The sequence below is a fragment of the Bos taurus genome, chromosome 16, assembly GCF_002263795.3.
Source record: "Bos taurus isolate L1 Dominette 01449 registration number 42190680 breed Hereford chromosome 16, ARS-UCD2.0, whole genome shotgun sequence".
NCBI lineage: Eukaryota > Metazoa > Chordata > Mammalia > Artiodactyla > Bovidae > Bos > Bos taurus.
The window spans coordinates 7,652,844-7,679,593 of NC_037343.1; the positions used below are offsets into that span (position 1 = coordinate 7,652,844).

At 37.9% G+C, this 26,750-nt stretch overlaps 1 long non-coding RNA gene across 2 annotated transcripts in view; it reads left to right on the top strand.

Annotated features, from left to right (window-relative positions):
• Window positions 1-26,750, top strand: part of LOC132342441 (uncharacterized) — a 105,571-nt gene that overhangs the window by 32,595 nt on the left and 46,226 nt on the right. Inside the window, exon 5 of one of the 2 annotated variants that reach the window (XR_009490814.1) lies at window positions 8,078-8,238. The exons of the other annotated variant lie outside the window; for it this stretch is intronic. This is a non-coding gene — a long non-coding RNA (uncharacterized lncRNA). Of the gene's footprint in view, window positions 1-8,077; window positions 8,239-26,750 lie in introns of those variants that run through there. 2 annotated transcript variants of the gene reach the window in all.

A 26,750-nucleotide genomic window follows, 5' to 3' on the forward strand; every position in this document is an offset into this window, starting at 1 on the left:
ACTAGCTTTGTTCCTATTTTGCTGCTTTTTTTCCAATGATATTTAGAATTTATTTCAGAATCTTAGAAGATGTTTCACAAGACAGTTTTCAAAGATGGAATGTGCTGTATCAGCAGGCATAATAGCACAGAAAATATTTTTAAATTTGTAATTAAATTATTGTATCCTGATCAGTTATTCACCAGTAGTTTTGGTGTTGCAGCAAGTTATAGTTTTATAGGAATTAATAACTTAAAACTTAATATGACATTCAAAACTATATTGTGGAATAGATTAATGGCTACAGTCAGTCAGATATTCACTGGGAAACCATTTTTGTTATCTATTTGAGCTCTTCTGTATCCTTCCCAAAATATAAAATATGATTATGTCATACAAGATACATATAGGGCTAGTCACCCAGTGGTGTTTCACATATAAAATGATGTTTTGCACTTCTTGTTCATGTACATTGAACATAGTAATTTTGAATGAAGTATACATAAAATGAAAAATCGTGATCATTCTCATATTCTAGGACACAAAACAGTTTAAGAAGCTAGAAAAAATTGTTCTTAAAAAGTTGGGCTTGGGACAGGGCTGTGCCTGCCGCTTCCCACCCAAGCTGAAAGGGCTCGGGAAGCTAGCTGGCCTTGTTGGCCCTTAAATCGCACACTGGATGGCCTGGCCGGAGCTACCCTCGCCGAGCCATGCAAAGAAGGATGCTCCTGGCTCTCGTCGGCCTCCCAGGCTTGCTTTCCTTCTTTTCCTGAAGGTGGGCCCTTGGGTTCACCGTACAAAGCCTGTGGCCGCAGGGAAAGCCAAACCCCAAGTGTCCGAGAGTCCGGAGAGTAACCGGAAGTGCCCTTCCAGGCAGAGGGGTGGTGCCGGCAGTAGCCAGGGAGAGGAAGGAATTGAGTATTGTTAATAACTATGGACTAGAGACCTTTTGGAGCCAAAAGGAAGACAGTCTTGAGTCTTTCTTGTTATGGGTTGTAAATACCACATAAAGAACAAGTGCATGTAATGCTGGAAACTTGTAAAGAGGAACTGCTCGTGACGGAAAGGCCTAAGACAGATGTATCTTTCAAGTTCTTATCGAGAAAATGACTATGAAGAAAATGATGGGTCAGTAATACCAGTGGAAAACTCCCTAGAAGAGAGCCATCGAAAATGTACACTTCAGAAGAGAAATATAATCAGAGAACTCAAGGAAAATATACCAGGTATGCCCTCAGAAGGGTTAAAAAAAAAAAAATTTATTCATGTGCATGAGATTACTCAAATAGATGATCAGATATACCAGTGCCTTGAACTTGAGCAAAACTTTTGTGAAAACTTAGCACTTATTATGTGTGAGAGAACCCACACTGGGGAGAAAACTTGTAGATTGTTATGTGTGAGAAAACCTTCATCCAAAGCTCAGATCTTATTTCATATCAGAGGATTCACAGTTAATGAGAAACCTTATAAATGTAGCAAATGTGAGAAGAGCTTCTGGCACCACTTAGCCCTTTCAGGACATCAGAGAATGCATGCAGGTAAAAAATTGTATACATGTTATATCTGTGGCAAGAATTTTGGTCAGAGCTCTGATCTGCTTGTCCACCAGCGAAGCCATACAGGTGAGAAACTGTATCTCTGTAGTGAGTGTGACAAATGCTTCAGCCGAAGTACAAACCTCATTAGGCACCGAACGCACACGGGTGAGAAACCATTTGTCTGCAGTGTGAAAAAGCTTTTAGTGGGAAATCCGATCTTACTAGCCACCAGAGAACTCATAATGGTGAAAGACCCTACAAATGTAATAAGTGTGAGAAAACTTACCCACACCAGTGAGCCTTCATTGTTCATAAAACAGTACATACTGGGGAGAAGCCCTATGTGCGGTGCCTATGAGAAATGCTTTGCCCAGAAATCAGATCTTATTGTACACCAGATAGTCCACACAGGTGAGAAGCCATATAAATGCTTGGAACATATGAGAAGTTTTACCTGGAGTGCCAACCTCATCAGGCACCAAGCAACTCACACTCACACTTTTAAATGCCTTGAATATGAGAAGAGCTTCAGCTGTAGTTCAGACCTTATTGTTCATCAAAGAATTCACATGGAAGAGAAACCGCATCAGTGGTCTGCATGTGAGAGTGGCTTCCTCCTAGGCATGGACTTCATTGCCCAACAGAAAATGAGAACTCAGACAGAGGAGCTGCATTATAAATACAGTGTCTGTGATGAAAGCTTTCATCAGAGCTCAGCCCTTCTTCAACATCAGACAATCCACATTGGTGAAAAACCATATATCTCTAATGTGGCTGAGAAAGGTCTTGAGCTCAGCCCTCCCCATGTATCAGAATCCTCACAGATGTCTTGACCAGACAAGAAGTTATTATACCATTAAAAAAAAATATGTATTTACAATGTAAGAGAACTCATTTAAGATGGAGAACTCAAAGCAAATCTCAGACTTTCCTCAGAGCTCAGACTTTATTGGGGACCAGAAAATCTGTAGTTGTAGGAACTCGACAAATTGTTTGACCAGAGAGCTGTCTTTACAGAACCGTATCAATCACTCCAGTGAGAAACCTTACAAATGCCTTGAGTTTTTGGAAAACCTCAGTCCAAGCTCATGTCTGATCACCCACAAGAAGATTTATACAGGTGGGAAACTTACAAGTTCAGTGAATGTGAGAAAGCTCTCTAGCAATGCTCACCTCTCCTCATTCCAAGAGAATTCAGATCAGAGGATGATATTTTTTTAATGCCCTGTGAAACAGTGCTTCAGACAATATGCACATCTCATTGGACGACAGAAAGCCCCACTGGAAAGAAACCCCAACAGTTGTGAAAAAGCCTCTTAATATAACTGTGACTTTATTACCTATCAGAGAAGCCATACTGGTGAAAATTTGTGTATATGCCTTGAATGTGGCAAAAACATTAAGTGGAGAGCCTTCTTGGGTTTGCAACCCCCCCCCCAAAAAAAAAAATCTGATGAAGGACCTTATGAATTATCTGAATGAGAAAAACTTCTATCAATGATCAGTTCTTGTACACCAGGGAACTTGTATAAGTGAAAGACCCTATAAATAACCCTAAGTCTAGGGGGAGGGGAAAAGTCCTTGCAGGAAATCTCTACCTTATTGGGCCCCAAAGAACTACTCTGGAGAGCATTTTGTAGACCTCTATGGAGGTCTAACTGTGGACTGTGTACGTTTAATAGGTACGAGAAGAACTGTTCTCATAGTTAGTTGACCCCTGTAGTAGAGATGACTTTTAATGGAGTCGACATGCAAACCGTTTTGTTCAGATACCCAGAAACTTGTTCTGGGAAGAGCTAGGGCAGGTGAGAGTAGGCCTGATGGGTAACTCAGGTAAAGATGCTTTTCTTTTATCTGAACCACTGAATGATTGCTTTACTTTCAGTTTTTAAAATTTGGAACTCCAATAAAAGAAAGGACTGTAATTGAAAAAAGAAGAAAAAAAGTTGGGCTTTCGTAAAATAACTGTTCGAAAACTTAGGACATATTCTTAAAACCATCTACATAAACAGCATTCATAATTTTAAGATAATAATTGAAATTTAATTTATATACAGAAGAAGTACACAAATCATGAGTGTACATTTAAGTAAACATTCAGACAATGAACACAACCATGTAAGTACCACCAGTTCAACAAATAGAGTATTTCCAGAAAGTTAGAAGCAATTCTCATGCTCCCTTCAACTTACGAGCTTTTCATTTATTTTATAAAAGTAAAGGTTGCTCTGACCTTTAGCCCACCATAATATATGTTCCTGAAATTTATATAAATCAAATAATAAAAAAGCATTCTATTCTGGTTTTTGCTCAAATTTACATTTTTGAAGTCTTATTTTTGCTCTTATGAATGTAGTTTTTTATTAGTAATCTCATTCATTTATTCATATTAGTGTTGATGGCCATTAGAGTTGTTTGCTGCTTCGGGATATTACACATCAGTTCAGTTCAGTTCAGTCACTCAGTCATGTCCAATTCTTGGTGACCCCATGGACTGCAGCACGCCAGGCCTCTCTGTCCATCACCGGCTCCTGGAGCTTACTCAAACTCATGTCCATTCAGTCTGTGATGCCATCCAACTATCGCATTCTTGGTCATCCCCTTCTCCTGCCTTCAGTCTTCCCCAGCATCAGGGTCTTTCCAAATGAATCAACTGTTCGCATTAGGTGGCAGAAGTATTGGAGTGTCAGCTTCAGCATCAGTCCTTCCAATGAATATTCAGGACTGATTTCCTTTAGGATGGACTGGTTGGATCTCCTTGCAGTCCAAGGGACTCTCAAGAGTCTTCTCCAACACCACAGTTTAAAAGCATCAATTCTTTGGTGCTCAACTTTCTTTATTGTCCAAATCTCACATCCATACATGACTACTGGAAAAACCATAGCCTTGACTAGATGGGCTTTTGTTAGCAAAGTAATGTCTCTGCTTTTTACTATGGTGTGTAGGTTGGTCATAACTTTCCTTCCAAGGAGTAAGCGTCTTTTAATTTCATGGCTGCAATCACCATCTGCAGTGATTTTGGAGCTCAGAAAAATAAAGTCAGCCACTGTTTCCCCGTCTATTTGCCATGAAATGATGGGACCAGGTGCCATGATCTTAGTTTTCTGAATGTTGAGCTTTAAGCCAACTTTGTCACTCTCCTCTTTCACTTTCATCAAGAGGCTCTTTTGTTCCTCTTCACTTTCTGCCATAGGGGTTATGTCATCTGCATATCTGAGGTTACTGATATTTCTCCCAGCAATCTTGATTCCAGCTTGTGCTTCAGCCCAGCGTTTCTCATGATGTACTCTGCATAGAAGTTAAATAAGCAGGTGACAATATACAGCCTTGCCATACTCATTTTCCTATTTGGAACCAATCTGTTGTTCCATGTCCAGTTCTTTTTTTTTTTTTTTTTTTCCATGTCCAGTTCTACCTGTTGCTTTATGACATGCATACAGGTTTCCCAAGAGACAGGTCACCTGGTCAGGTAATCCCATCTTTTTTAGGAATTTTCCAGAGTTTATTGTGATCCACACAGTCAAAGGCTTTGGCATAGTCAATAAAGCAGAAATAGATGTTTTTCTGGAACTCTCTTGCTTTTTCCATGATCCAGTGGATGTTGGCATTTTGATCTCTGGTTCCTCTGCCTTTTCTAGATCCAGCCTGAACATCTGGCAGTTCATGATTCATGTATTGTTGAAGCCTGGGTTGGAGAATTTTGAGCATTACTTTACTAGTGTTTGAGATGAGTGCAATTGTGTGGTAGTTTGAACATTCTTTGGCATTGCCTTTCTTTGGGATTGGAATGAAAACTGACCTTTTCCAGTCCTGTGGCCACTGCTGAGTTTCCAAATTTTCTGGCATATTGAGTGCAGCACTTTGACAGCATCATCTTTTAGGATTTGAAATAATTCAACTGGAATTCCATCACCTGCACTAACGTTGTTTGTAGTGATGCTTCCTGAGGCCCACTTGACTTCACATTCCAGAATGTCTGGCTCTAGGTGAGTGATCATGCCATCAAGAGTATTTAGGTCATGAAGATCTTTTTGGTACAGTTCTGTGTATTCTTGCCACATCTTCTTAATATCTTCTGCTTCTGTTAGATCCTTACTGTTTCTGTCCTTTATTTTGCCCATCTTTGCATGAAATGTTTCCTTGATATCTCTAATTTTCTTGAAGAGATCTCTAGTCTTTCCCATTCTATTGTTTTCCTCTATTTCTTTGCATTGATCACTGAAAGGCTTTCTTATTTCTCCTTGTTATTCTTTGGAACTCTGCATTCAGATGGTTATATCTTTCCTTTTCTCCTTTGCATTTCACCTCTCTTCTTTTCACAGCTATTTGTGAGATCTCCCCAGACAATCATTTTGCCTTTTTGCCTTTATTTTTCTTGTTGATGGTCTTGATCCCTGTCTCCTGTACAATATCAAATCTAATCCCTTGAATCTATTTGTCACCCCCACTGTATAATCATAAGGCATTTGATTTTAATCATTCCTGAATGGTCTAGTGGTTTTCCCTACTTTCTTAATTTTGTAATTCAAGGCCAAACTTTCCTGTTACTCCAGGTATCGCTTGACTTCTGCTTTTGCATTCCAGTCCCCTATGATGAAAAGGACATTTTGGGGGCATTATTTTTAGAAAGTCTTTTAGGTCATTATAGAACCATTTCAGTTCAGCTTGTTCGGCAGTGGGTTGGGGTGTAGACTTGAATTACTGTGATGTTGAATGATTTACCTTGGAAACAAACAGAGATCATTCTGTCATTTTTGAGATTGCACCCAAGTACAGCATTTCAGACTCTTTTGTTAACTATGAGGGCTACTCCATTTTTTTCTAAGGATTCTTGCCCACAGTATTAGACATACTTAAATTTGCCCATTCCAGTCCATTTTAGTTTACTGATTCCTACAATGTTGGTGTTCACTCTTGCCATCTCCTCTTTGACCACTTCCAATTTACCTTGATTCATGGCCCTAACATTCCAGGTGCCTATGCAATATTACTCTTTATATCATCAGACTTTCCTTCCATCACCAATCACATCCACAACTGGACGATGTTTTTACTTTGGATCCATCTCTTCATTCTTTCTGAAGTTATTTCTCCATTCTTCTCCAGTAGCATATTGGGCACATACAGACTTTAGGAGCTCAATTTTCCATGTCATATCTCTTTGCCTTTTCATCCTGTTCATCAGGTTCTCAAGGCATGAATACTGAAGTGGGTTGCCATCCCCTTCTCCAGTGGACCACATTTTGCCATAACTCTTAACCATGATCCATCCATCTTGGGTGGCCCTACACAGCATGGCTCATAGTTTCATTGAGTTAAACAAGGCTGTGGTCTATGTGAATATTTGATTAGTTTTCTGTGATCATGGTTTTCATTCTGTCTGCCATCTGATTGATAAGGATAAGAGACTCATGGAAGCTTCCTGAGGGGAGAGACTGACTGTAGAGGAAACTGGTTCTTGTTCTGATGGGCAAGGTCATGCTCGGTAAATCCTTTATCCAATTTTATGTTGATGAATTGCTTGGGACAGTGCAAACTATTAGTGAAGAAACTCATCTCGGTGGTCAAACTCAAAATGGCTCATGTATTCCACTGCTCTTCTTTTTCCCAGGATTTAAAAATCAAGCAAACTGTAAATCAGTTCTCTCCAAATGTCAAAGTACCGTGTTGCTAGATTGTTTTTGAAGTGTTAAATAAATGTTAATAATCATGAGAGAGAAGAGGTGTATACAAAATGGGTAAATGGTGAAGTTTCTAAGTGGGTCACACAACCTGGATGCCCAGCAAAAACATTTCTGGAGAAAGGAATAAAGTTCCATTTACATAGTGACCTAGGAACTCAGAGGGGCTCTCCTGACCTCATCCACTTTGATCATTACCTGGATCAACCACCTCCTCCTTAGCATCCATATATCCTCCATTCTCATTGTGTTTAGGACATGGACTGGATTGTCCAGCAAGAAGAACTTGATTTGGTCACATCGTGTCCTTCAGACCATCCTTTTGAGATCACATTTTGAATCTGCCTAAAGACAGAGAGTCCCTTGGACAGCAGGGAGATTAAACCAGTCAATCCTAAAGGAAGTCCACCCTGAATGTTCATTGAAAGGACTGATGCTGAAACTGAAGCTCCAGTCCTTTAGCCATCTGATGCCAAGAACCAACTCATTGGAAAAGACCCTGATGCTGGGAAAGATTAAGGCAGGTGTATAAGCAGGTAGCAGAGGATGAGATGGTTGCATGGCCTCACCGACTCAATGGACATGAGTTTGAGCAAATTCTGGGAGGTTGTGAAGGACAGGGAATCCTGGCATGCTGCAGTTTATGGGGTGGCAAAGAGTCAGCACAACTTAGTGACTGAACAACAAAGGAAGAGAGGGCTTTATGAGGAAGGTAATATGAGATTTTTCCTAGAATATTTTGTAATCAATAGAGTAGAGACATTACCTGAAAATAGTATTTTGCATATGAATAATATTTTAGAATACTATATTATTATAATATACTCAAGAACGTGTTCTTTGTTGTATCCCACCACTGCTGATGTGTTTATTAAGTTTATTGCTCATACCAATTGAGTGAAAAGAAGTGAACCTGATTACTTCACTGCTTCTGGAACTAGCTCTGAGGATGATGTTTCTCTATGCTTAATCTGATATTAGGTATCAGGTAAGTTCTACAAAGCATTGGAAACAAAGTTTTAAATATAGTTTTATTGTGTGTGCATCTTTATTAAGAATTAAGACTTCTCAACTCAGAAATACACCTGAGCATGCTCATGAGAAATTAATTTACATTTTTATTAACATTGATATAGATGATATAGATATAAATTTACAACCTAATTTAAACTTTTAAAAATACATCTAGGTTCTGTGCTACAAATCTCAGTTGTTATATTTTCAGTAGAACGTTAGCAAAACCAATACAATATTGTAAAGTAATTAACCTCCAATTAAATAAATTTAAAAAAAGAACATTAGAGATCTAAAAATACCAATACCATTTCAAAAATACTAACTTAATCAAATGATCCGTGCTCATAGCTAACCCAGAAAATGATGTTGGCCATATAATAACATTAATGTTGACAGAGGATGAGATGGTTGAATGGCATCACAGATTCAACAGACATGAGTTTGAGCAAACTCTGAGAGATAGTGAAGGACAAGGAAGCCTGGCATGCCACAGTCCATGGGGTCACAAAGAGTCAGAATGACTGAGCAACTGAACACCACCAGAATATAATATCCAGGGTAGAAACCAATGGTAGTTATTATACAGAAAAAGTTTGCTTAAGGGGGGATATAGGAGTCCAAAAATACTTTCCAAAAAAAATAAATATATGCTTTAGTCTTATATAGTAATAGTCATTGATATTTCAGCAGCAGGAGAATTGGCAATAATAATATGGTTTCATAACATGATCATAAGGTGTAACAACACATTCATAAATTTCCAAAAGACAAAGAGTACAAAATAAGATGAAAAAGATAGGTTATCTCTACAAAATGCCAATGAAATATACAGGCTATGAAATGTATTTCTTAAATAGAATCCTTAAGCCCAAATCTTATTTTGTGCTACTTCCATGAAGCTTTTTTAAGTTTTTTGTTTTGCCTTTTCATTATGCTTATAGAGCCTACATTTTATGATAGTGTATAAATGTACTCTAAACAGTGATTTGACAAACATAATATCTCTTTTCTATAATTACATCATTCCTAAACTGAAAATGTTATTTTTATCTTTAGGATCTGGTAAGTAGCTCACTCCTGGGAAATAATTTTTACTGTGGAAAAATGAATGAAATATGATAGAAATAGCAGGTGAAATGTAGAAAGAGAAAATGGTATTTGTTATAGCTTACCTAACCATGAAGCAGAGATGTTCAGTTTGAATCGAGGTAAGGTGCTTGGTGTTATATTGAGGCTTTTGCTGAAACAGCAAAAATCATTCAATCTCTTTTGAAGAACCTTGCAGTAGTTCAGAAACCTGAATCCCCTGGATTGGCTCACTATGAAAGAATAATGTTATAACATTGTTTTCACAGTTAGATTTATTCAAATTAGCCTCAGTGAGAGCTTTAAAGTTAAAAACCCTTAAATAAGAAAACTCAAATGCCTATTGAATTTCCATACAACATTTGCAAATTGATGAACACAATGTCCAAATATTTTGAGATGGAGCCAGAGCTATGACCTTGTAAACCATGAATGTATATACTGCAAAAAATCCTTGATGTTTGTTTATATCCCCTGGGATGACCAAGTTTTAATGGAATCAATTTAAACAATAAAAGAAGTAGATAATAGTTGGAATTATGAGTGTGACCATTTTTGCACTTACTGTCTCTCAATTTTAATTAGAAATGTATGGTTTTTGAATGAATAAATTATAAACCAAATGAAATGTGACTTAACTTTCCATTGTAAGCCTTTGGAGCCCTTTATCTTTATCTAAGTAAAGAAAGTTGTGAGCTGCAATAATATAAAACAACAAACCCACAATGTTATTAGCAGTGCAGGAGTCACAGAGTTAAATAAAAGGAATTAGGTTTGCTCTCAGAAAAGTGGTGTTAAATACCCTTAAATTGAAGCATTCTGTTCTGGTAATATGAAAGTCTTTAGTTTCCTTTACTAATGATTTTCTTTTCATAGAAATATAGTTTGGATTGACCTAATTAGACATAAAATGAGATGTGCTCTTTGCGATAATAAAGGACCTAGTTTGGCTAAATTCTCATAGGACCACTGTTCCTCATTTTCCCTCACGATATGTTCTTGATCGCCAAAAGAATTTTTGCTTGTGTGATCACAGTGTGTGATGGTTTCTCTTGAGATATTCCTCTACTTCAAGTGACCCATAGGTTTACTGATTCAGAACTTGATTTTAAATACAGCTATGTCTGTTGTTGATCACTTCATTGATGGCTTCCTTGGGCTCACAGATTACAGAAGGTTGAAAATAGGGCAGATGTCTTCTAATTTGAAGATATTTTTTGGTGTGGACCTTTTTTTTTTTTTAAGTCTTTAATGAGTTTGTTACAGTATTGCTTCTGTTTATGTTCTGGGTGTTAATCTATTTATTTTTTTGGTCATGAGGCATGTATGACCTTAGCTCCCCAACCAGTGATTGAAACTGCACCTCCTGTATTGAAAAGTGAAGTCTCAACCACTGAATCACCAGGGAGATCCCAAGGCTAATTAATTTTCATTTCAACAGGATCTTTGACCACAACTTCCTGTGAATTAAAATGGTGAAACATGCATTGGAGGCTACATCAAAACGGAGGCTTTTCTAGTTGGTCAAGAAAAATATATGTAGCATGCTGGTTAAAGGTTAAATATCTCTATATAGATCAAGAATTTTTTGTTGCCAATGAGAGGTACCAAATCCAGCTAACTTAAGGATACTGTGCATCCAGTGTGTCAAGAGACAGCTACTCTGCTGAGCTTGAGACATTCATGATTGGGAGGTAATGTGAATGATACCCGCCACCCACCCCCCTGCAGTATCTAAACACTGATAGCAATTATGGAGGAAATTACAGTGAAACACATTTATCTAACATAAGAGAATTTTCCAGAAAATCAAACTGTACAATAATTTAGTGGTAGTTGTCTAAAATTGAATGCCCATGCCATATTTGAAGAGTTACATAGAAGTTCATTTGTCAGTGCATGCGTGCATGCTTAATCACTTCAGTTTAGTTCAGTTGCTCAGTCGTGTCCGACTCTTTGCGACCCCATGAATCGCAGCATGCCAGGCTGCAAAAGTACTGAAACTCCAGTACTTTGGCCACCTCATGTGAAGAGTTGATGCGTTGGAAAAGACTTTGATGCTGGGAGGGATTGGGGGCAGGAGGAGAAGGGAACAACAGAGGATGAGATGGCTGGGTGACATCACCGGCTAGATGGACTTGAGTTTGAGTGAACTCCAGGAGTTGGTGATGGGCAGGGAGGCCTGGCGTGTTGCGATTCATGGGGTTGCAAAAAGTCGGACACGACTGAGCGACTGAACTGAACTGAACTGAATATGGGGTGAAATGTCAGACAGGACTTGATAAGTAACATTACAGTAAGTCTAGAGAGCACAACAGATTCTATATATAATCAGGGTTTCAAATTGTGTGCCCACTCCGCCGAAAGCAATGAGACTTCATGAATCATATAAAGTAGCTATTTTGGGTTTTGTTTTTAAAAAATGTTTTGTGCTATGTGCTTACTTGCTCACTTGTGTCTGAATCTTTGTGACCCCATGGGCCTGCCAAGTTTCTCTGTCCATGGATTCTGCAGGCAAGAATACTGGAGTGGGTAGTCATTCCCTTCACAGGGGATCGTCCAACCCAGGGAACAAACCCCAGTCTTCTGCATTGCAGTCAGATTTTTTACAATCAGAGCCACCAAGCAAGCCTTAAAATACATTTTACACTTTCTTATTTTTTACTGAAATATACCTGATTTACAATGTTGTGCTAGTTTCAGGTACATAGAGCAGTGACTCAGTTTACCAGTGTCGATATCTATATATATTTTTAAAGATTCTTTTCCCTTATCAGTAAGTTCAGTTCAGTTGCTCAGTCGTGTCCAACTCTTTGCCACCCCATGAATTGTAGCACGCCAGGCTCCCTGTCCATCACCAACTCCCGGAGTTCACTCAGACTCACGTCCATCGAGTCAGCGATGCCATCCAGCCATCTCATCCTCTGTCGTCCGCTTCTCCTCCTGGTCTCAATCCCTCCCAGCATCAGAGTCTTTTCCAATGGGTCAACTTTTTGCATGAGGTGGCCAAAGTACTGGAGTTTCAGCTTTAGCATCATTCCTTGCAAAGAAATCCCAGGGCTGATCTCCTTCAGAATGGACTGGTTGGATCTCCTTGCAGTCCAAGGGAATCTCAAGAGTCTTCTCCAACACCACAGCTCAAAAGCATCAATTCTTCAGTGCTCAGCTTTCTTCACAGTCCAACTCTCATATCCATACATGACCACTGGAAAAACCATAGCTTTGACTAGATGGACCTTTGTTGGCAAAGGAATGTCTCTGCTTTTGAATATGCTATCTAGTTTGGTCATAACTTTCCTTCCAAGGAGTAAGCGTCTGTTAATTTCATGGCTGCAATCACCATCTGCAGTGATTTTGGAGCCCCAAAAATAAAGTCCGACACTGTTTCCACTGTTTCCCCATCTATTTGCCATGAAGTGATGGGACCAGATGCCATGATCTTCGTTTTCTGAATGTGGATCTTTAAGCCAACTTTTTCACTCTCCACTTTCACTTTCATCAAGAGGCTTTTTAGTTCCTCTTCACTTTCTGCCGTAAGGGTGGTTTCATCTGCATATCTTAGTTTATTGATATTTGTCCTCGCAATCTTGATCCCAGCTTGCGCTTCTTCCAGCCCACCATTTCTCATGATGTACTCTTCATAGAAGTTAAATAAGCAGGGTGACAATATACAGCCTTGACGTACTCCTTTTCCTATTTGGAACCAGTCTGTTGTTCCATGTCCAGTTCTAACTGTTGCTTCCTGACCTGCATATAGGTTTCTCTTTTCCCTTATAAGTTACTAAAAAATATTGTGTATAATTCTCTGTGATGTACAATAGGTCCTCATTGATTATTTTATATATGATAGTATAAATATGCTAATGCCAAGCTCTTTATAAAGCCTTACTCTTCTGTACTTGAGGGTAGAGTACAGGGTCTATCACAGAGCTTGGTGTATAATAATAGTTCAAGTTCATTTCAGTTGTTTAGTCTTGTCCAAATCTTTGCGACCCCATGGACAGCAGCACGCTAGGCTTCCCTGTCCATCACTAACTCCCCAAGATTGCTCAAACTCAGGTCCACTGAGTCAGGGATGCCCTCCAACCACCTCATCCTCTGTTGTCCCCTTCTCCTTCTGCCTTCAGTCTTTCCCAGCATCAGGGTATTTTCTAAGGAGTCAGTTCTTAGCATCAGGTGGCCAAAGTATTGGAGTTTCAGCTTCAACATCAGTCCTTCCAATGAATATTCAGGACTGATTTCCTTTAGGTTTGACTGGTTTGATCTCCTTGCAGTCCAAGGGACTCTCAAGAGTCTTCTCCAATACTACAGTTCAAAAGAGTCAGTTCTTCAGTGCTCAACTTACTTTATAGTCTTAACTCACATCCATACATGAGTACTGGAAAATCATAGCCTTGACTAGACAAACCTTTGTTGGGAAAGTAATGTCTCTGCTTTTTAATATGATGTCTAGGTTGGTCGTGGCTTTTCTTCCAAGGAGCAACCGTCTTTTAATCTCATGCCTGCAGTCACCATCTGCAGTGATTTTGGAGCCCCCCAAAATAAAGTCAACCACTATTTCCATTGTTTCCCCATCTGTTTGCCATGAAATGATAGGACTGAATGCTATGATCTTAGTTTTTTGAATGTTGACTTTTAAGACAACTTTTTCACTCTCCTCTTTCACTTTCATCAAGAACCTTTTTAGTTCTTCTTCGCTTTCTTCCATAAGGGTGGTGTCATCTGTATATCTAAAGTAATTGATATTTCTCCTGGCAAGCTTGATTCCATCTTGTGCTTCTTCCAGCCCAGCATTTCATATGATGTACTCTGCATATTCTTGTCTGGAGAATTCCAGGGCCGGTGGAGCCTGGTGTGCTGCCATCTATGGGGTTGCACAGAGTTGGACACAACTGAAACAACTTAGCAGCAGCAGCAGCAGCAGCATGTAAGTTAAATAAGCAGGGTGACAGTATACAGCCTTGACATACTCCTTTCCCAATTTGGAACCAGTTCATTGTTCCACGTCTGGTTCTAACTGTTACTTCTTGACTCGCATGCATATTTCTCAGGAGGTAGGTAAGGTAATCTGGTATTCCCATCTCTTTAAGAATTCTCCAGTTTGTTGTGATCCACACAGTCAAAGTATTTGTCATAGTTAATAAAGCAGAAGCAGATATTTTTCTGGAACTGTTTGCTTTTTGTGTGACCCAACGGATGTTGGCAATTTGATCTCTGGTTCCTCTGCCTTTTCTAAATCCAACTTGACTCTCTGAAAGTTCTCGATTCACATACTGTTGAAGCCTGCTGACCCATGCCTCCACAGGAGACACTCAAACATTCAAATGCTGGTCTGGCTAAGTCTCTGTGGTGTCATGGGTCCTTGTGTGCACAAGGTTTTGTATGAGCCCTCCAAGTGTCTCTGGCAGATACGGGATTTGATTCTAAATGTGATTTCGCCCCTCCTACCTTCTTGCTGGGGCTTTTCCTTGCCCTTAGGCATGGCGTATCTTTTTTTGGTGGGATTCAACATTCTACTACTGATGATTGTTCATCAGCGAGTTGCAGTTTTGGAGTTCTCACAAAAGAAGATGTGCACATCCTTCTACTTCATCATCTTTCCTATCCAAGATGATGAAGATGTATGCATATCCTTCTGCCCCACCATCTTGCCTGTTCATCTTGTCTATCCATAGTATAATAATAAGTTGAAACTAAATTAAATAATAAATACTTGCAGTATCAAGAGAAAGTCTGACTTTCAGTAGGCTTCACTGAATTGGTTTATGACAGTCCTATTCTATTAAAAAACAATCACTCCATAATAATTATAAAGGTAGAAGCCACAGAATCCAGCGACTGGAGACTTCTTGATGGTACATAAGCTTGTCAGTCAGGCATCTGTATTCACCAAACACTATGAGTCAACCCCTGGGGAAACACTAATGGCAAAGAAAGGCAGACTCTAACATTCACATGAATTGTGTTGATGTAAGGTCAATGCTGTTGCTGATTTGTGATAGATAATAGTGTAATGACTTAAGATTGACTCAATATTGAAATATTTTAAATAAGGAAATCCATCCCCAAACATATGTCTGTATATATGTGTGTATGTAACATGTATGTATTTAACCTAAAGATTATACAAATACATAAAGGCAGATATCTGATTAAACATGATAAATTGAATACATATGTTTATCTTCATGCCATTCTAAATTTTCAGAAAAAAAAATAAAACAGTTCAAAGAGTCCAATTTTACAAAGGTAAAGAGAAGTGGAGAAAATGTTAAAAAAATAATGAATAGTAAGATAAATACTTGAATATTTATCAGAATTGTTGTTGTTTAGTCACTAAGTTATGTCTGACTCTTTTGCAACCCCAAGGACTATAGCCTTCCAGGCTCTTATGGGATTTCCCAGGCAAAAATACTGGAGTGATTTGCCATTTCCTTCACCAGGGGATCTTCCCTGCTCAGGGATTGAACCTGCGTCTCCTGCATTGGCAGGTGGATTCTTTACCACTGAGCCACCAGCAAAGCCCCATATTAACAAATGTGTTATGTGCTTAGGCACTCAGTCGTGTCCAACTCTTGCCGCCCCATAGACCGTAGCCTGCCAGGCTACTCTGTCCATGGGGTTCTCCAGGCAAGAATACTAGAGTGGGTTGCCATTCCCTTCTCTAGGGGATCTTCCTGACCCAGGAATTGAACCTGGGTCGCCTGCATTGCAGGCAGAGTATCAACTGAGCAACCAGAGAAGCCCCATATTAACAAGTAATCAGATTCAAATATTTAAGCAAATATTCATCCTGGGTAGAAAATGATAATACAATAGAAAATGGAACTTTACTACAGGATTTATCATTGTCATTATAATACAAATAACGATGCCATTGTGATATAACCATAGTAAGGAAATAAGGTAAGAAAATGCGTTTGTGATTATGTGTGTGAGAGTATGTTCTGTTTATGTGTGAATGTTTTGTGGAGAAGGACGTGTTGAAAAGAGTGCTGAATTTTCATCTTCTATAGGGAAAATACAATAGTGTCCAAAATTGAAAAGTCAAGAGAGAGCATAGGATAAGAGTAATGTTGAGAATTTGTATGTAGGGAAGTGAAGAAATGGTTAAAATATTTAACATGATTGCTTTTGAAAGTTGCTGTTAGGATATGGGGTAGACTTTGCATTATATATCTGCCAATATTTTGTGATTTTTTTTTTTTTTATGATTTTTAAAATAGTGTAGATGTGTTGCATTGATAAAAGTTTTAAAAATAGCGTAAAATGGGTTGAAATTTGTTGGAAGACAAAAAAAATAAGTCATCATCAAATACTTATTGAAACTCTGACATATTAAAATTTGATTTTAATAAATGTGACTATATGTTAGAAATCATCAAATGATGACTGGTTCCCTTGGGGAAGAATTTAAGGTTAGAAGTTAAGGCTCTGATATAAATAATTTTCTCTAGAAGACTTGCCCTCAACCCACAAGGGTTGGTTCAATGTTCATTGTATATGGCCTTTATAACTTTCAAAACATTTCTGTCAGAGTTAATACACATAATATTGTGACTAGTCTGTTGCCTGTCTGTCTAGGCTGAATGTCAGGTAGGGTCCGAAAATGGAGGAGAGAGAAAACTGTAAATTCATTCATTAGATCTTAGAATTACATCATTGACTTTTACCCACTAGTTAATCTGGATTGCAAACTATTTTATGATACAAACTTATTTTGAAATATGTTCATATCAGAGTCTCTTGGCAGATTTTAGTCACATTTACAAATCCATGGCCATTTGTGAATTTGCATCACAGTCCTGATTTCATTTTTTAAAGGAAACATGGGCTTTGGGGGAAAAAATGTAGTATCATTGGTCTAAAAAGGACAAAAAAGCTTTCGTTAGTCTTTGATTAAATTTCTAATCAGTATTCATTTCCAGTTTCTTCCAAGTTTCACTAGAACATAGCAAATAAAAAACAAAACACCAAGTCTGGCAATATTTAAGATATTAAGGTCACTTTCCAAATTCATTATTTTCTTTTCTTCAAGGCAACAGACAGCTTATTTTTTATGGAAAGAAAAATAGATCCTCTGTGGCCATTTCTGTGCATTAAAAGATTTTTAGTTTTCTAAGACACCATTCCAATTTTATCTAAACAAATGCTGAAGGCAACCAGACTGTTTTATGCTTTTCTCCACGTGAATGACTTGTACATGCTTCTGATAATAGGAGAGTCTTTCCACTTTAAAAAAATATATTATTTAATGAAGGATAATTGTTTTACAGAATTGTGTTGTTTTCTGTCAAACCTCAACATGAATCAGCCATAGGTATACATACATCCCCTCCGTCTTGAACCTCCCTCCCTTCTCCCTTCCCATCCCAGCACTCTAGGTTGATACAGAGCCCCTGTTTGAGTTTCCTGAGACATACAGCAAAATTCCATTGACTATTTTATATATGGTAATGTAAGTTTCCATGTTATTTTCTCCATACATATCTCCCCATCCTCCCCTTTCCGCATGTCCATAAATCTGTTCTCTGTCTGTTACTCCATTGCTGCCCTGCAAATAAATTCTTCAGTACACATATTTCTAGATTCCATATGTATGCATTAATATATGATATTTCTCTTTCTTTTTCTGACTTACTTCACTCTGTATAATAGATTCTAGATTCATCCACATCATTAGAACTGGCTCAAATGTGTTCCTTTTAATGGGTAATATTCCACTGTGTATATGTACTGCAACTTTTTTATACATTCATCTGTTGATAGACATCTAGGTTTCTTCCATGTTCTATCGATTGTAAATAATGCTGCAAGGAAAAATGGGATACATGTGTCTTTTTAAAATTTGGTTTCTTCAGGGTATATGCCTCGGAGTGGGATTGCTGGGTCATATGGTGGTTTTATTCCTCAATTTTTAAGGAATCTACATACCGTCTTCCATAGTGGCTGTATCAAGTTACATTCCCACCAAAAGTGCAAGAGCATTCCCTTTTCTTCACATCCTCTCCAGCATTTATTGTTTGTAAACTTTTTGATGATGGCCATTCTGACTAATGTGAGGTGATATCTCATTGTAGTTTTGATTTATATTTCTCTAATAATGAGCGAAGTTGAACATCTTTTCATCTGTTTGTTAGCCATCTGTGTGTCTTCTTTGGAGAAATGTCTGTTTAGATCTTTTCCCCATTTTTTGATTGGCTTATTTGTTTTTCTGGTCTTGAATTTTATGAGCTGCTTGTATATTTTGGAAATTAATCCTTTGTCAGTTGTTTCACTTGTTATTATTTCCTCCCATTCTGAGAGTTGTCTTTAACTTGCTTTTTGTCTCCTTTGCTATGAAAAAGCTTTGAAGTTTAATCATGTCCGACTTACTTACTTCTGTTTTTATTTCCATTGCTCTAGGAGGTGGGGAATAAAGGATCTTGAATTTTTTGATTTATGTCATTGACTGTTCTGCCTAGGTTTTCCTGTAAGAGTTTTATAGTTTCTGGTCTTACGTATAGGTCTTTAATCCATTTTGAGTTTATCTTTGAGCATGGTATTAGTTCAGTTCAGTTCAGTAGCTCAGTCGTGTCTGACGCTTTACGACCCCAAGAACCACAGCACGCCAAGGCCTCCCTGTCCATCACCAACTCCTGGAGTCCACCCAAACCCATGTCTATCGAGTCGGTGATGCCATCCAACCATCTCATCCTCTGTCGTCCCCTTCTCCTCCTGCCTTCAATCTTTCCCAGCATCAAGGTCTTTTCAAATGAGTCAGCTCTTTGCATCAGTTGGCCCAAGTATTGGAGTTTCAATTTCAACATCAGTCCTTCCAATTAATACCCAGGACTGATCTCCTTTAGGATGGACTGGTTGGATCTCCTTGCAGTCCAAGGGACTCTCAAGAAGCCTCTCCGACACCACAGTTCAAAAGCATCAACTCTTTGGTGCTTTCTTTATAGTCCTACTCTCATATCCATATATGACCATTGGAAAAGCCATAGCCTTGACTAGACGGACCTTTGTTGGGAAAGTAATGTCTGCTTTTTAATAGACTGTCTAGTTTGGTCATAACTTTCCTTCCAAGGATAAGCATCTTTTAATTTCATGGGTTCAGTCACCATCTGCAGTGATTTTGAAGCCCAAAAAAGAAAGTCAGCCACTGTTTCCATTGTTTCCCATCTATTTGCCATGAAGTGATGGGGCCGGATGCCATGACCTTAGTTTTCTGAATGCATTAAATGGGATTAAAACAAATACCCCAAAATGAGAAAGTAAAGACAAACCCCAGAAGAATGACAATTACAAAACCAGTCAAATAATAATTAAACTAACAATATACACATATACATATACAGCCATAAGCAAAATCAAAACGGTCCAACAAATATAACGTACAATACATTGACTCAGTGAACAAAGGAAACCAAAAGTGATATCCACTAGTTAAGAACAAAAGGAAAGTACAAACTGGAAAACAGAACTAAAGCAAATTGCCAACTGGGAAACTAAGCAATAAAAACAAAACTAACAAATATGACGAGAAAAAGAAAGAATAGAAATGCAAAGTTAGATAGAGGTAGATAAAGAAAATCTGTATATATTAAAGATTAACTGCAAGGGGGAAAGAACAATAGGAAAAGCAAACAAAAGAATAAATGTAGAAAAAATAATAAGTTTAAATAATTTAAATATTAAGAGAAAAAAGGGAAAATTCCATAGAATTTCAGAAGTCCAGTGTAGAGGAAGAGGTTTATAACAGCAATGAAAATTGTGATTGAAAAAAAATATGGAAAGCTTAAGTAGATTTCATAGTGCTAATAAAGTTGACAGCTACAGCAGAGGGGGGAAAAAAGGAAAGGAAAAAAAAAAATACAGAAGAAACTACAGAACAAGTCCAAACACAAGAATAATGAATGGTTTCTTGAGTCTCTGCTGTTAGCATTCTTTCCCTCACTGGGAGCCACAGTCTACCTCACCTCCCTACGATGCCCTCCAACACTGCACTGGTCTCTGGACCTGCTTGGAGGCAGCTCACTCTAATGTGGTCATACTCCTGCGTATTCTCACCTCCAGTGTCCACAGCTACCAGAATTCATCTGTTTTCTTTTGTGGGATCTCTCAATGTCCTTTTATATATTCCATAGACACAGAGTCTGCCTAGTTGATCATGTGGATTTAATCTGCAGCTTATACAGCTGGTGGGAAGGTTTTGAGTCCTCTCACTTAGCCACACTGCCCCTGGGTTTCAATTGTGGCTTTATCTCCACCTTTGCATGTGGGTCGTCCACTAGGGTTTTCTCCTGAGGCTGCCCTGGAGGACTTCTGACTGACCCAGTGATGGCTAGGTTAAGAGGTGGTACAGCTACTTGGATGCAGGGGCCCTAGCAGCACCTGGTATTTACGGAAGTTGGTGGCTAGGGCACAGGAAATATAGAGCTTTAGAAGGGTATGACAACCCACTCCAGTATTCTTGCCTGGAGAATCCCACTGACAGAGAAGCCTGGTAGGCTATAGTCCACAGGGTCCCAAAGAGTTGGATATAACCGAAGCAACCCAGCATGCATAGATGCCAGACATTTTTTGCCTGTTGCAGCTCTGCCATAGTGGGGGTTGAGTGTGAAGGGGGCATAGCTGCTTGGGTCGTGGGGACCCTGGAAGTACCAAAGTGCAGGGACATGGACTGCCTCAGCCACAGGAGTTATGGCCCCATCAGAGTCTGTTTTTCAAGCCTCTGTCAGCTGGTGATCAGAAGACCTCTCTGGCTAGACTTTCTCCATTGTTCTGCCTGTTCATGCACTGAGAGGGGTTCATGCAACCCTTCTTGGGGTCCTTCTCTGTTATTCATCACATCAGGCACATAAGGGGGCCCCGTGGCTAGGGTCCTACTCTGTTGTTTGGTATGTCAGGCACTTAATACTGCATCCTGGGTGGGGTCCTACTGTATTGTTCTGGCATGTCAGGCACTTAAATGGCCTCCTGGGTGGGGTTCTACTCTGTTGTTCCACATGTCAGGTGCTTGATGGACCAACCTCTCTGTTGTTCAGCCACCAATGCTGAGGGGGTGGGGAGAGAGAGGCTACAGTGATGGCTTCACCGCCAAAGTGATACTCAGAAGTATCACCTTGCTTCCATGGCTGCCTGGCTTTCCTCCACAGGTGTTTCCCACCACAATGTCCTCCCTCACGTCCCCTCAGTCTGTCTGTCTCTGCAGTCAACAGTAGCTCTTGCCCTGGAATTGCTCCACAATTCCTGTGCTCTAGCTCCCAGCCACTACACCTTCTAGGGGACCTTCATTCCTGTCTGGGGTATGTATGGCTGTGGCAAGGACTGTCTGATTCTCATTCTCATTTAGGCTGCCACAGAGTGGCTGCTTCACTCTCAGCCTTAAATGTTTCTCCTCTGACCCAGTCAGTTGCTCCGATGTGGGCATCAGACCCCTGCTTCAGTTCCCCCACCTGCCAAGAGCAGGTCCAGTCCTACGAACACTCCCCCTAGTTCCTTCATCCTACCAAGTTTTGCATGGTTCTATATATTCTTTTCCAGTGGTTAGATACTCCTGCCCACCCTCAGCTGGTGTTCTGCAAGCACTTCTGTTTCTGAAGGTGTATTCCTGATATATCTGGGGAGAGAGATGAACTCCGTGTCCACCTGCTCCTCTGCCATCCTGTTCCTGCTTGGAGTCTTTCCATTTTTAAATGGTATTTATTTCATTAATGTAATAAAGGACCTGGACCTTCGTTTTTGAAAACTGCATCAACATCTTCCCCCAAAGGAAGGTGAAATTATGTGACAATGAGGAAAAAAAGAGCCAAATCTCTTCCTTTTTTTCCCCTGAGATACTTTTTAGGGTCACATGGGAGGCATGTCCTATAAATAAATCAGAAAAAAGTTTAATGCAGCAATTTTTAAGAACATTGTTAAGTATTATTGTAGTGTCTCTAATTCATTTGTCTATTAAACCTGATCTGTAAAATTATAGTATTTTTAATCTTAAAAAGTACATGTCAAATTTTAAGAGTAGAATTGAAAAAAGTGTTTGCCCGAATTTTTTATAATATATCTAAATCCTCAAATTGCTGGTGATTTTTTTTTTTCCTAGTACTTTGTGTTTGAATCTAGACCTATTTTTGAGTTGTTCCTTATTTTGTTATTCTGCTTTATTTCTGGGATATTTATCTTAAACTTTTAAAACAATTTTCTTGGTTATAGATAGACTGTAATTGTCCCCCTACCCCATTTGAACTTCAAAGCAAATTCCTTGAACCCTCCTTTGTCACTTTTAAAAGAATATTTTATGCATTTCTGTATAGTTGTGGCAAGATTAACAAAATTTAGGTCTGCCTTCCAACAAACTGAGCTTCTAGGATTTATAATGTAACCTTTCTCAGTTTTAAATAGATTCACTCAGTTCTCACAATGAGCCTATGGTATATGAATTTTATAATTTTTCCCATTTTACTGAATTTTTTGAAGGTTCAAGAGTTTCTTAGAGTCCATATAACTATCAAGTACTAAGTTAATATTCTAGTCCATCAAGTTTGGCTCCAGTGCAGTGGGGACTTAACCTTTCTGCTAGTTGGTATAAGATGTTAACATCTGTATAATGTTTATCTGGGTAGTACATATCATAATTATTTGGTGGTGGGGTCGGGGGAGCTTTCCTGGTGGCTCAACAGTGAAGAATTCACCTACCAGTGCAGGAGATGCAGATTCAATCTCTGGGTCAGGAAGATCCCCTGAAGAAGGAAATGGCAACCCATTCCAATGTTCTTGCCTGGGAAATCCATGTGGAGAGGAGCCTGTTGGTCTGCAGTCCATGGGTTTGCAGAGTTGGGCATGACTGCAACTAAACAACAATGACAATTAGTTCTTATGGGCTTTGAAATGTCTTTACTCCAAAAAAATTACAAAGTAAAGTAGTGAAATTCTACACTTCTTTTTAATTTAACCACTGTCTAATGTATTCCACACATTTACCTTCAGATCTCCTGGGAGATGATATTACTAAAGAGCACTGCTACCTGGTATCTGTGTTCAAGTTGGCATTTATTTAATTTAAAATGTAAGAATTAAGTGATCCTGCAAAAGTTTGGTTTTTAGCAGCGTTCCACTAAGGGGCAGATGCTGACCCCTGGGAACATCTAGATACATTCTAGAGGATCACCCTACCACTATGAAAAACTGCTTTATGTGAATACAGAAAAATCCAACCCATTTTTATTTTGCCTTGAAGTGTTTTTGCAACATGATTAAGAAAGTGAGGCATCTACCCATTAATTGAACAGAGACAACTTAAGGCAACATATACCCATGCGACAAATTGAGTGGAGTCATAAAAATTGAAAGATTTTTAAAATCTTTCTGAATTAAGTTAGCTTTTAGCAGTATGCAAATGCAGTATGTATGTGTATGTATAAAGGTTTGAATAACATTGTACCAAATGCCAATGAGCCATAGGCTTTTAAATGGCTAATTTTGTTATGTGAATTTTACCTTGATAAGTAATCTACATTTATTGTATGCATAAATAATAAATACTGTAATTTTTTTGGCTTGTTTATTAGACATTGAATGAATAAAAAGTCAGTCATTACTTTCAGATAAGTTTTATGGTATAGAGAAATTATTTTCACTGAATTCAACAATGAGCTCTCTCTGTAGCCAAATATAACCAAAGCTAATATTTTAGTGATATGTTGCTCATTACAGTAATATGAAGTGTTTAATTTTTATGGACCAATAAATTAAGTAAATTAAAATTATATAAATGCATAAGCAGAAGTTGCAATGAGGGAAATCTTTGAAATAACACAATATCTTAAGAATCATATATTTAAACATCCATTTACTTAATACAACCAGGGTCAATTGTAGATAAGTAAATCAACAGTTTATTTTCCCACTTTTCATATGGTAGCTTATTAGCAATATGAGCTGAACTAATTATATTTAAATATTATTCTGAATTTGGACTACAGAGATTTTATATCGTAAACCAAACATTAAAATGATTTTACAAATGACTGTACATGGAAAAGATTTTAGCTACCTTCTCAGTAAAGTGGACTAGTGCAAGTTTAGTCTGTAAAAGTAAATATTCTTTTAAAAATTGTTGAGTTTCTTTTTTATTCTTAATCTGTTTACATAAATTCTGTCATCAGATATTTATGATTCAATTGAAGTCAGTTTTTCAGCATGTTTATGTAAAAACAAGTTTTCAACTGCATCTTGGAAATAAAAAATGCAAAAATATTTGTTACATAATTCAACATCATTAAAATCTAATAAGAGACTGGCTGGATGTTTTCAAATGCTAAGTCATTTGTGCTTAATTGAATTGTTCATTATGAATTATGATTTCTTACATATACTGCAATTGAGATATAACACAGATACTTCAAAATTGAGTTTCGAACCAGGAACTTTTAATACTTTGCTCAAAATGTAATTTAATGTGAGATTAATTTTTAAAATTAAAAAGTTTTTAAATCACTAACAGTTATGCTTTTTCTCATTGTCTCTGTCCCCAAAAAGGCATCCAATTACTTGCAGTTCTGTGATTGATGAAAGAAACAATGGGAAAAAAAGGGTGCAAACTTTATCAATTCTCCAAAGGAAATCATTATTCAAACATGAGAAATATTAAATCTTGATAAAGAGATCAATTTCAAGTAGCTCTGTATGTTCACTCAGAATTGTGTGTTTCAAGTAATAAAGTCATATCACTTGGATATAAATCATATCAGACTGGATTTAAATCGTTGAGATTTGATAAAATCTAAGGAACAGATTATTACTGTTATTATTTGCTTTAGGTGTGCAAATAATTATTTCAATTTGTTTCAAGACACAATGAGAATATAAATCATGAGTTTAAAGGAAGTTACATTTTTACTCATTTTTATTTTTGCCTTTAAACTTGGAGGCTTTCCTAGAAGCTGTAGACATTACAGGTCCATGTAAATGGAATTATGTTCTCTGATCAGTGAATCTAAACGTCTAGTAATTTTTTTTACATTGAGATAAAAATACCCACTCTTCAAAAGAAGTCACCTGACATTTTTAATCTACTTATCCTGTTTTATTCAATTATAAAATGTATAGAATTATAAAACACTATAGAAGTTATTCTATAGTGCTAAAGAAATATATTCAATCTGACAACATGTCTGCAAGTTAATTTTCTCCCACCAAGGTTAGTGAATAGCCTCCCACTGACTTTCAATAACCTATACTCACACAATCAATCCCCTACTTGAATTCTTGGAATCAAGTAATGTCAAATCATTGAGGGTGTCGTCACTAGTGTTTGGAGCTTTATAGAATACTGCTTTTCTTCAAAAAATAAGCAATCTACTGTAAAAATGTTTTTCTTCCTGTGATTTTTACTTCAGTACAAACTCCAGAATATCTTTTTATAGGAAAATTTATAATATTTTGAGGAGATTGCATGATACAATAGCTTGGCAGTGAGAAAGCAGCTTAAATGAAGGACTTAAGAGTGTGATTCTTTTTAAATCTAGTGACATAGTGGAATTGATGGGTGACAGGGTATGGACTTCTCTGTTGGCTCAGATGGTAATGAATCTGCCTAGAGTGCAGGAGACCCAGGTTCGATCCCCGGGTTGGGAAAATCCCCTGGAAAAGGGCATGGCAAGCCATTCCAGTATTCTTGCCTGGAGAATTCTTTGGACAGATGAACCTGGTAGGCTACAGTCCATGGGATCGCAAAGAGTCAGAAATGACTGAGTGACTTAGAGAGAGAGAGGCTTTGCAGGAGATACCCGTATAGAATGATCACGATACTTTTTGTTGGATGTACTGTGTGTAGCTAAGCACTGCTCTGCTTATATACATTTATAATATGGTCATATATTTGTTTTTAACCCTGCCAATTTTGGATTTAGCCCCTGCATAAATATTGGACAATGTAAGCCATAGTTTATTCATATTATCTATTCGAAGGAAAAATGATTTGGAGAAAGGAGAAGGGATGAAAATATACATGTTTTAATAAATTATTTAAGAATAAATAACAGTGATCCACAAAGCTTTTGTTATCTTCTTAAATATTTAAAGTAGCCTATTATGGGAATCTGTTCTGAGTTTTTCTTGGCTACATGTTAAAATCTTATAAATTGGGATATATTAGTTATGTTAATGTATACAATTCATTTTCCTATCAAGTTATCATATTACAATAACTCCATGTATACTTTACATACAGGAATGGTCTTACAGTGATTCTTAAAATGGATTTTTAGTATAACCTATTTATCTTAAACGTGAAAGAAAAAATAAAGGCAAAACATTGTTTCTAAGCCATTATCATTTAAGTTTTACAAGTCACATCATTTTTATTTTTCTGTTCTTCCTTTGAAAATTATTAAGAGTAATAAAAATATCCTTTTTGTATATGTTTGATAGCTGATAGGCAGTACAGCTGATAGGCTCATTG